This window comes from Sprattus sprattus, assembly GCF_963457725.1.
Source record: "Sprattus sprattus genome assembly, chromosome: 21".
Taxonomy (NCBI): Eukaryota; Metazoa; Chordata; class Actinopteri; order Clupeiformes; family Clupeidae; genus Sprattus; species Sprattus sprattus.
Window position 1 is genome coordinate 1,248,351 of NC_137919.1, and position 9,966 is coordinate 1,258,316.

General features: G+C 45.2%; 1 protein-coding gene across 1 annotated transcript in view; it reads right to left on the reverse strand.

Moving 5' to 3' along the window:
• The window catches only part of znf219 (zinc finger protein 219), a gene marked incomplete at its 3' end in the record, with an annotated part of 21,287 nt that extends 12,002 nt beyond the window's left edge, over nt 1–9,285 (reverse strand). The window contains 1 exon segment of the mRNA XM_080860065.1: nt 9,232–9,285.
• Nucleotides 9,286–9,966: the final 681 nt, after the last annotated feature.

The window sequence follows — 9,966 nt, forward strand, 5'->3', positions numbered from 1 at the left end:
TTCATTCCTTTCTAATACACCATTGTTCCTTCTGTTTCTCTCTCCTTCTCTCCCTCCATAGATTCACTCTCTACCCTTCCCCCCTCTCTCGCTCCCTCTATTATTCACTAATTTTCTTTCATTCTCTCTCTCTCTCTCTCTCCCTCCCTCCCTTTTCTCTTTTTTTCTTCTCCTGCAGCGGTGCCAGTTGGCATGATGCCACGGAATGCTGATATCAGCTGGTAGATTGGGGCCTGCCAACATGGCGAAGAGAGAGAAGGAAGAGACACAGTCTGAGATACAGAAAACGAGAAAAAGGTTTGAAAAAGAGAGAAAAAAAGAGAGAATAAAAAGAGAGAGAGAGAGAGAGAGAAGAAGGGGCAGAGAAGAGACGCGCTGAACAGATTTCATTATTTGCAAACACTTATCATTTGAGCAGTGACGGTAAAGAAAGAGGGAGAAACATGAACACCACACGGAGTAAATAAATGTTAAAAATGGCCGGGCAGCAGATTGTAGAGTGGAAGAGAGGTTATGGTGTGAGTCTGACAGTATGGCTGCCCCGATGGCATTATCATATGAATATCACCAATGCGTGGCATTGTTCCACAGTAGCTGCCACTGGCGTGCGTGTGTGTGTGTGTGTGTGTGAGTGTGTGTGCATTTGCATGTATGTGTGTGTGTGAGGGGGTATACATGAATGTGTGTCTGACCAGCCCTGTCATGCCAATAAAGCTTTGTGTGTGTGTGTGTGTGTGTGTGTGTGTGTGTGTGTGTGTGTGTGTGTGTGTATAGATGAGGCAGGAGATGAGGTGCTAGACGGTGGGGGGAGGGGTGAGACGAAAGGCTTGGCAGACGGCAGGAGATAGATAAAACCCACACATGCACACATAATTCAAATACGCTTTTTAAAGACGTGGAGTTGGGGGGGGGAGCGAGGCTGGGTGAGTGTGTGTGTTTGTGTGTGTGTGTGTGTGTGTGTGTGTGTGTGTGTGTGTGTGTGTGTGTGTGTGTGTGTTTGGGGGGGGGGGGGGGGGGGGGTGTTGTGTGGAAGGCTGGTTGGCTTGCCTTTCAACACGGGCTGAAGCTCATCGGCATAAGGCACTCATGCACGAGATTCGCACATGCCCAACACCTTTGTCTCACCAAACAGCGGTGCGGCACCCTGACACGCCGAATCTCACGGCACACACAACAACAACAACAACAACAACAACGATTGTATTCCACTTTGAGTATCCTGACTGGGTGTTCTGGCAGGAAAGCAAAATGTGGAATAAGAGTGTAAACTTAATTGTGAAAAATTATTTTGAAAATTGTGAAAAATGACTGACTTCATCAGTACAGGAACAATGCATAGGTCTTTAATGTACACTGTGGATTATCAATTCATCAGTATAGGTACAATGCATAGGTCCTTAACGTATACTATGGTATATACCACTTCATCGTTACAGGTACAATGCATAGGTCCTTAACGTATACTGTGGATTATCACTTCATCAGTATAGGTACAATGCATAGGTCCTTAACGTATACTGTGGTATATCACAATCTAGCATGCCATTACCAGCTGCCAATTTAGATTCATGTCATACATTTTTAATAAGCCAAAATCCAAATATAGGTCATGAAAAAAAACGATGAAAAAATAAGCAAAGCACTTCAGTAGTCACAAGTCATCCTCTGAGGCATGCCCATGCGCCAGGGTAGTGACAGGGTACCTTGCCCATGTCTGAGATAGGGCACCAGGGTAGTGACAGGGTACCTTGCCCATGTCTGAGATAGGGCACCAGGGTAGTGACAGGGTACCTTGCCCATGTCTGAGATAGGGCACCAGGGTAGTGACAGGGTACCTTGCCCATGTTTGAGCTAGGGCACCAGGGTATCTTGCCCTGATCTTGCCCTGTCCAGTTTAGGCCACCAAACTCCAGACTTTACACTCCTCACATATCCACTAACAAACCACAGGTGAGATACTCCTCCTCCTCGCCTTCATCATTTGGGGTGAAATGCCTCTATATTTACCGCCTGACCTGGTATTGTTTTATTCTTCTTTAACCAGGTCAATGGAAGATTACTGTATTATTCATATTATGTTGCTGGAATGGAAAGGAGACATAGATTGAAGAGAGAGAGACCCTTGAAGGTTGCCATCTTTATCTCAAGACATTTCCCTCACTCTTTCTTCCTCTGTAATTTCCTAAAGTGGCTCTTCACATTTAACTCCAACATGGCTAGTCTGTGACGAAAAATCTATACACAGCCTTTAGACCTATAGCTACACATTTGCTTTTTTAACCATACATCACTGCTTGAAAACTGCTATATAAATAAAGTGTATTCACTAGTATTATTATTATTATTATTATTATTTGTATAATTATTATTTTTGTGGCATGGTTAGAGGAGGACTAGAGGAGGTCACATGTTGTTCTGCGTGACTGTGAGTCCTACAGTCCATGACTGCAGTAGGGAGTGGAGTCCTGTTGCTGACTTATAGGACTTAGAGCGGCCTATGTGTGAGCAGTTAGGCTAGACTCTGGTCTGAGACCAGTGTGTGTGTGAGTGGTTAGGGTAAGGGTCTGAGACCAGTGTGTGTGTGAGTGGTTAGGGTAAGGGTCTGAGACCAGTGTGTGTGAGCGGTTAGGGTAAGGGTAGACTCTTCTCTGTGACCAGTGTGAGTGTGTGAGTGGTTAGGGTAAGGGTCTGAGACCAGTGTGTGTGTGTGACAGTGATCAAATCTATGACAGGTCATCCGCAACTTTGAAAACGAGGACTGATCAAATTCGCAAAGCCCCTGCCACCAAACCGACCACCCAACCCCCAACCCAGGCCCCAACCCAGGCCCCAAAAAAGCGCCAAAGGGTGGTCACAATATGGAAGGCCCCCCACAGAACCACCTGAAGCTAAATCTATGCAGTCTGTGGAGAAACAGTAAACTCCATATGGTTTAGTGTGTGTGTATATATCATGAGATTCACCTTGGGCTCTTTAACACAAGATGAACACCCTATTTATATGCTGTGCTGTTTCAAAATACCTTAAACTGAACCAGAGATGTTGTATTAGTTATGCATTTTCACAAGCAGGAACACGCTACAGAGCTAAACTAAGCTCATTCTTAATTCATATTTCCATTTCCATTTCCATAAACCCTTAAAAGGTAACTGTTATGATTACTCGATAAAAAACAATGGGCAAACATTATGCATGCCTGTGCATGGTAAAGTAGACTAAAGTAGTAAATGCTATTCATGATTTTGACATAAGGAATGTGATACACAAGTGATTTTGCCTTGCCTGCACCATCTGTCTATAGCAGCAGGGCTGAGGGCCTTCTCTTGCATTACATAAGAAATACAGAGGTGCACCTACACACACACACACACACACACACACACACACACACACACACACACACACACACAAGCCTACGTTTACCAATCTGGTGGCCGCTCTATATATAGCTTAAGGGGCTGTGCTTAGCAGGAGTATGAATGAATGACGATCCCTCAGGAATGACTCGCTTTCCAGTAGTACGGATGTATGCGTAGCGTATGTGGCGGTATGAAGATATAGGCTTGTGTGTGTGTGTGTGTGTGTGTGTGTGTGTGTGTGTGTGTGTGTGTGTGTGTGTGTGTGTGGGTGTGTGTGTGTGCGTGAGTGCGTGTGGTAAAAATAGGGGAGGAGGAAGAGATGTTCCATATCTCCATGTACACTATATGTGTGTCGAAGAGAGGTAGAGAGAAATATGTGTGTGTGTGTGTGTGTGTGTAAGTGGTATAAATAGTTCTAGTGTGTATGTTATAAATCTGGCTGGCTTTTTTTCCGCCTTTGGTCACACGGTAAACTTCCCTGCAGACTGGATTCATTTCCTGTACTTCACCTTTCCCTGAACTCTCCCCCTCACTACTACACCCCCCTCAGTCTCTCTCTCAGTCTATCTCTCTCTCTCTCTCCCTCACTACTACACCCCCCTCAGTCTCTCTCTCCCTCTCTCTCCCTCTCTCCCTCACTACTACACCCCCCTCAGCCTCTCTCCCTCTCCCTACTACACCCCCCTCAGCCTCTCTCTCCCTCCCTCTCTCCCTCTCTCTCTCTCCCTCTCTCTCTCAGTCTCTCTCCCCCCTCACTACTACACCCCCCTCAGTCTCTCTCTCCCTCTCTCTCTCTCTCCCTCTCTCTCTCAGTCTCTCTCTCCCTCTCTCCCTCAGTCTCTCTCCCTTCCTTCCCTCTCTCTCTCTCCCTCTCAGTCAGTCTCTCTCTCCCTCTCTCTCCCTCCCTCCTTCTCTCTCTTTCAGTCAGTCTCTCTCTCTCTCTCTCTAACGGTCAGTCTCTCTCTCCCTCTCTCTCTATCTGTCACTCTCTCTCTCCCTCCCTCCCTCTCTCTTTCAGTCAGTCTCTGTCTCTCTCTTTCCCTCCCTCTCACAGTCAGTCCTAAAACCATCTTCCACATTTTCCTCTGTCCTCTTTTACCCTTTGCTTATCTCCCTCCAGTTCTCTCTCTCTCTCTCTCTCTCCCTCCAGTTCTCTTCCTTCTCCACCTGAGGATGTCCACTTGTTGTACATGTGTTTTTCCTTCCTTTTTTTCTCCCCCCATGTCCACTTAAACACTGAGATCCCAGCCTCCCGTCTCTCTCTCTCACACACTTTGATCTGGCCTCTTAGTCCCAGCACTCCTCTTACACACTCTCTTCTTTCTCACGCTGTCCTTTCCTCCTCCTCCTCTTCATCCTCCTCCTCCTCCTCCTCCTCCTCCACACTCTCACTCACTGCTACGTGCTAATAAGGTCTCTCATGCAGCTACACACACACACACACACACACACACACACACACTGACTGGCCAAGGATCAGCTGTACCTCCTGGTTAATTATGAACACGACTGACTTGAGACCGGGTGCATCTGACCCCAGACACCCCTTTCATTCAGTCACATTCGGAGAGCGAGAGCCCCCTTTCAGACCGGGTGCATCTGACCCCAGACACCCCTTTCATTCAGTCACATTCGGAGAGAGAGAGCCCCTTTCCCAACGAATCCCATCGGATATTATTTATTTTAACATCTTCTTTCTTCTGTGGGCATTCCCTGACTAAACTGTTTCTATTTTAGGTATCACAGCTGGTTGCTGCTGAAAGGTCTGAGTGAAATGAGTGTGTGTTGGCCAGCTGATTTACAAAATTCACACACACACACACACAGAGCATCACCGGAGTATGATGAACTTCTAGAGAGTGCTTCGTCCACACATGCATACACCCTCGGCCCCCCCAAATACCCCCCCCCCCCCCCCCACTCCACCGGAAGATCCTGCTGTGAAGGCCTGAAAGGAACATTTAATGGGCCCTATCTCATTGCAGTCTTGTCATGTGTGTGTGTGTGTGTGTGTGTGCCCTATCTCATTGCAGTCTTGTCATGCCAATAGCTAGCACAAAAAGACGAAAATAACACGTCACAATTAAAATGGTGGATTGCTGAGCAAATGCTGAGTTTTGATGGGTTTGCAGCAAGTGAAGACGCTAGAAGATAAAAAAAACTGTGAGAGAAAGTAAACGTCTCACTCTCTATGTGTGTGTGTGTGTGTGTGTGTGTGTGTGTATGTGTGTGTGCATGTGTATGTGTGTGTGCGTGTGTGTGTGTGTGTGTGTGTGTGTGTGTGTGTGTGTGAGAGAGCGAGGGAGCGGGTGAAAAAGGTGCATGTGCTTATGTGAGTGTTGCCATCATGTCAGTGTATGAAACAATATAAAAGCAATAAAGCCCGCACAGACATGGACACCCCCCTCCCTCTTCCCCTGCTCTGAACTCAGCTATCAAGAAAGCGACGAGCACAGACTTCTGCTATGGCACAGCGCAGCCTCTTGCTGAGCGCTAGGCCAGCCTCCACCTCTCCATCTGTGCTCTGCCACCTCTGTCCAACACGGTGTGTGTGTGTGTGTGTGTGTGTGTGTGTATGAGACACGGACAGCGCCACACGTCCACGGTCTGACCCAGATCATCCATGGTGCCACGCTGTGCCCGCACTGCCACACCAACGCTGCCAGGCTTCGCAGGTACCGCGACGCTTACACGCCGTACTCAAGGCAATGACTCAGACCTAACACCGGGAAAAAAACCTCTCCAAAATGAGACTGGGCAGTGGAGTGGTGGCACCAAGTTGATGTCGGAGGACCTGGTAATTTATGCAACGCTTTTGCATTTTTTTTATTTCAAATACTTTTTATTTTTGCTGAACCACCCCTGGGTAGCCTCAGGGGGGACAGTTTAACTTTTAAACTCTATGCTTTTAAACTCTATGCTTTTAAACTCTATGCTTTTAAGCTCTATGCTTTTAAACTCTATGCTTTTAAACTCTATGCTTTTAAGCTCTATGCTTTTAAACTCTATGCTTTTAAAGTCTATGCTTTTAAACTCTATGCTATATGCTTCACTATCCAAGGACCAAAATAAACATGCCGTAAATGGTCTCAAGCACACCAACCCACTTTGTCAATTGTGGTTAAAATCCTCGACAACAGGTCTTTTATATGCCATCTGCTTATGGTCGGCAAGTGAGCTCCCCCAAATGGACTCATCACAATAACCATTATCACAAAATTACCGGATGTCCAGCGTTGTTTAGTGCTCTCGGTTATGCTGCGACTAATATCAGGGTAGTTTAACGTTCAGAGCAAAACAAGCAGGCAGAGGGGACGAGCGTAATAAGTTGTACTACGATACAAACTTCACCTTCTGTTTTTAAGGTCAGTACAGCTGTGCTTTCACTGTGGGGAGGCCGTGAGTACGCCCGCATCTCGCTCCAACAGGGCGCTAATTGCCTCAATTAAAGTAATCAGTGGTTTGGTGAGTAAACTCTAAAGTAGAGCTACCCTTCAAGGAAGTAGGAGTCACATAGGAGCCATGGTGTGTGTGTGTGTGTGTGTGTGTGTGTGTGTTTGTGTGCACTTGGAAGAGTGCTCTGAGGTAAACTGGCAAAGGAGGATACAGTGAAAACATCAAGAGACCAACCTGCAAGGTGGTTTTATCTAGTTTGAAAGTAATATTTCCCTTTCTCACTTTCTTAAAAACTTCAATGGTGGTCTAAAATAGGAATCTCCAGAATGAGAGCCATTTGCTCCCTGGCAGCCACTCACATGCCAAAGGCATAGATGAAAGAGGTCGACTGAGGGAGAAGAGAAAGAGAGCAAAACAGTCAAGCCCTCAATAGGTTTTGCTACGAATCAGTCCCCTTTGACCGAAACGACTATATTGTAAACGTTGCCCCGTATGAAAGACGTGTTGTTTGTGATGTTCAGTCTTATTTTTGTCTTACGGTTTTTTGTGTTACGGGACGGCAGTGTATCCGGGCGACATAGATGACACGTCTGCTTCTTATCTCGAGAGGAATTTCCTCCGCGCCCCTGTGATGTGCGTCAATAACGTGCAACCATTTTCAGTCGCTTTCTCCCCCTTCTCTCTCGCGGCCATCTCAATTAAAAAGGTACATTAATGAAATAAATAATTGCAAACAAACAAATACTAATGCAGGGTGCGATCTTCCCCAATACGAGATTTAACCGCTTCGATGCTTATGTTTGCAAACGTATCGTTATTCAGAACCAACAGTAGAAACATTATCTTAAAACAAGTATTTCTGTAATCGACGAACATTTATTTTTAAACGCTCTGATGGGAATGACAGGGTGCTGAGCTAGCGTATAGATCTGACTCTTCACCGGGTCCATTTTCTTCCTGAATTTCTTTCAACAAAAGATTAAGGGAGGGGAAAGGACACGAGTATGCGAAGGGAGCAGGAGAAAAGTGCCATCATGGGTTTCATCTTGAATTGCACTGCCAATCCATCCACCATCACTAAAATAGCTTAACTACAACCAACCAGCACCTCCGGAGTGTGTCAATGAGCAACTTTTAACGGTTGACCTTAAGAGAAAGCCTTAACCACAATTTGTACTGACTCAGTGAAGATTATGAACAACTTGTTTCAGGTTTTGAACAGATGCACTGTTACAGTTACGCGTTCGCTACTTAGAGTGAAAACACTGTAGCGTCAAAAGAGGTGATACAGGAGCTAGTCGGCTACTCCAGAGAGGTGACGTTAGGACAAGACGGGTTGTAGTAATCGTAGGTAGTAAGTAGTAGCTCTATTTATGCCATAATAGCTACAATCTGTAACGCAACTTCGAGTTGACGGTCGTCTGTGCTTCCATCGCAGGCAAAAGTCGAAATTTCTCAACAGTGGCGTACTTTAGGCGTCTTCCAACAAAAGAATTAGCCAAGCTAATCACCGCGCTACGTATAAGATTTATTCACAGCCCCCAATCTTAAAATCATTCATCACTTGTTCCTCAACAGAAACAGCGTCGATAGAAAGCGTCATCTTTAACACCAAAAGCTCGCGTTTCGACATGTCCAGTACATCGAGTACTCTTTTGAAATACAAACTACAATCACTCAAAGTTCAGTAGCATGTGTTTGATTCACGTAGCCAGCCTAGTGTCCTCATTGCTTACAATCAGAAGCCTTGCTAAAATACAATCACACAGCATGCATTGTGCACGTTGCAGCATTCAAGTTCAACATACAGATTGAAACACATTAGCGGAAACTTTGTAAAAGTTCGATGGTTATTATAACACAGACGATGACTTATAGCCGACTTTGGATAGAACACTTTTTTAAAACGCCAGATTACACCTGAAATATTAGAGATAAAGGTGTTATCGCATTTGTATCCTGCAATGCAACTAATTTGGGCCTAATCTAAAGTTGCGACATTTTCCACATTCGCATCACCGTCGCCGGCAGTGAGGTACACACAGGCGGGCGGTCGGATAGGCGCACATAGCCAGGCATCATACATGACATACACCAAAGTGCACAAGTGTGTGGGGCTACATACATGCACTGCAAGGCACGCATATATGACCTGCCAATCACTCAGACCGTACGCATGCTAGCTGGCTGAAACAGAGTAAAACTACTACGTTCAGAAAAGAAAAGAAACTATGAATTCCTTAGAAAATAACGATGATGGTTCTATACCGATTGAATCCACTGGAAAAAGTCGTCGTCAGATATTTAGTTGTTTGTAAATGTAACAACAAGTATGTAATTTTGGGAAGCCTGTAACCGGACTATCGAACAGAGTGGCTCCATCTTATCATCTATAAAGGTGCATGTATATAAATATTGATCAATTAATCTGTATTAACTATATATTCCTGATGAAAGTAAGGCTCAATGTACTTACGGGAGAGGCGACGAGGAGATTAATGACAAGACACGTCATGATTACGTTTCACTTGAATTAAATACATTACGAGTTAGGGAAAAAAATGGAAATCGGGGTTGTTGTATACAAGCATACGCCGTTTCCCCCTCCCTTGCTCACTCTTCTCCTCCTCCTCCCCTCTTCTATCGCACGTCTCTCTTGCTATTTTTTTTTCGCAAAGATTCATTTATTGTGTAGTCGTGAGTGAGAGTGTGAATGAGAGAGGGAGAGACACACACACACAGAGAGAGGGAGAGAGAGAGAGAGAAAGGGAGCGGTGATAGAGGGGAGTCTGATGTAGGTTGCAAATGTAATTAGACTCTTTCGGGCACCATTTTAAAACATTCCCACATGCGGGGCAGCTATCACTCTCTCGCGTTCGCACAGCAACTGATCTGTAGGACGGCAGGATAGGCTTCAGCAGCGCATTTGGGACACGTCTCAAATATGTCAACTATTTCAGATACAAATGCCCTTAATTAGGTCTATCAGAGATGTTTATAGGGTTTACACATAGCCATATTTATAATATGTATATACATGCAAATTGTTTGTTTATAGCCAGCATTTGGCGAATTGCTATATTGTTACAAATGTCCTATAAAACACGCGTTTACGCTAGATGTGTATGCAACTGAAGAGGTTAGAAAAAGTTTCATTTAAGGTTCGTTTATTGCCATAACGATCCAGGTGAGCAGTGAAGCGTGCATTTGT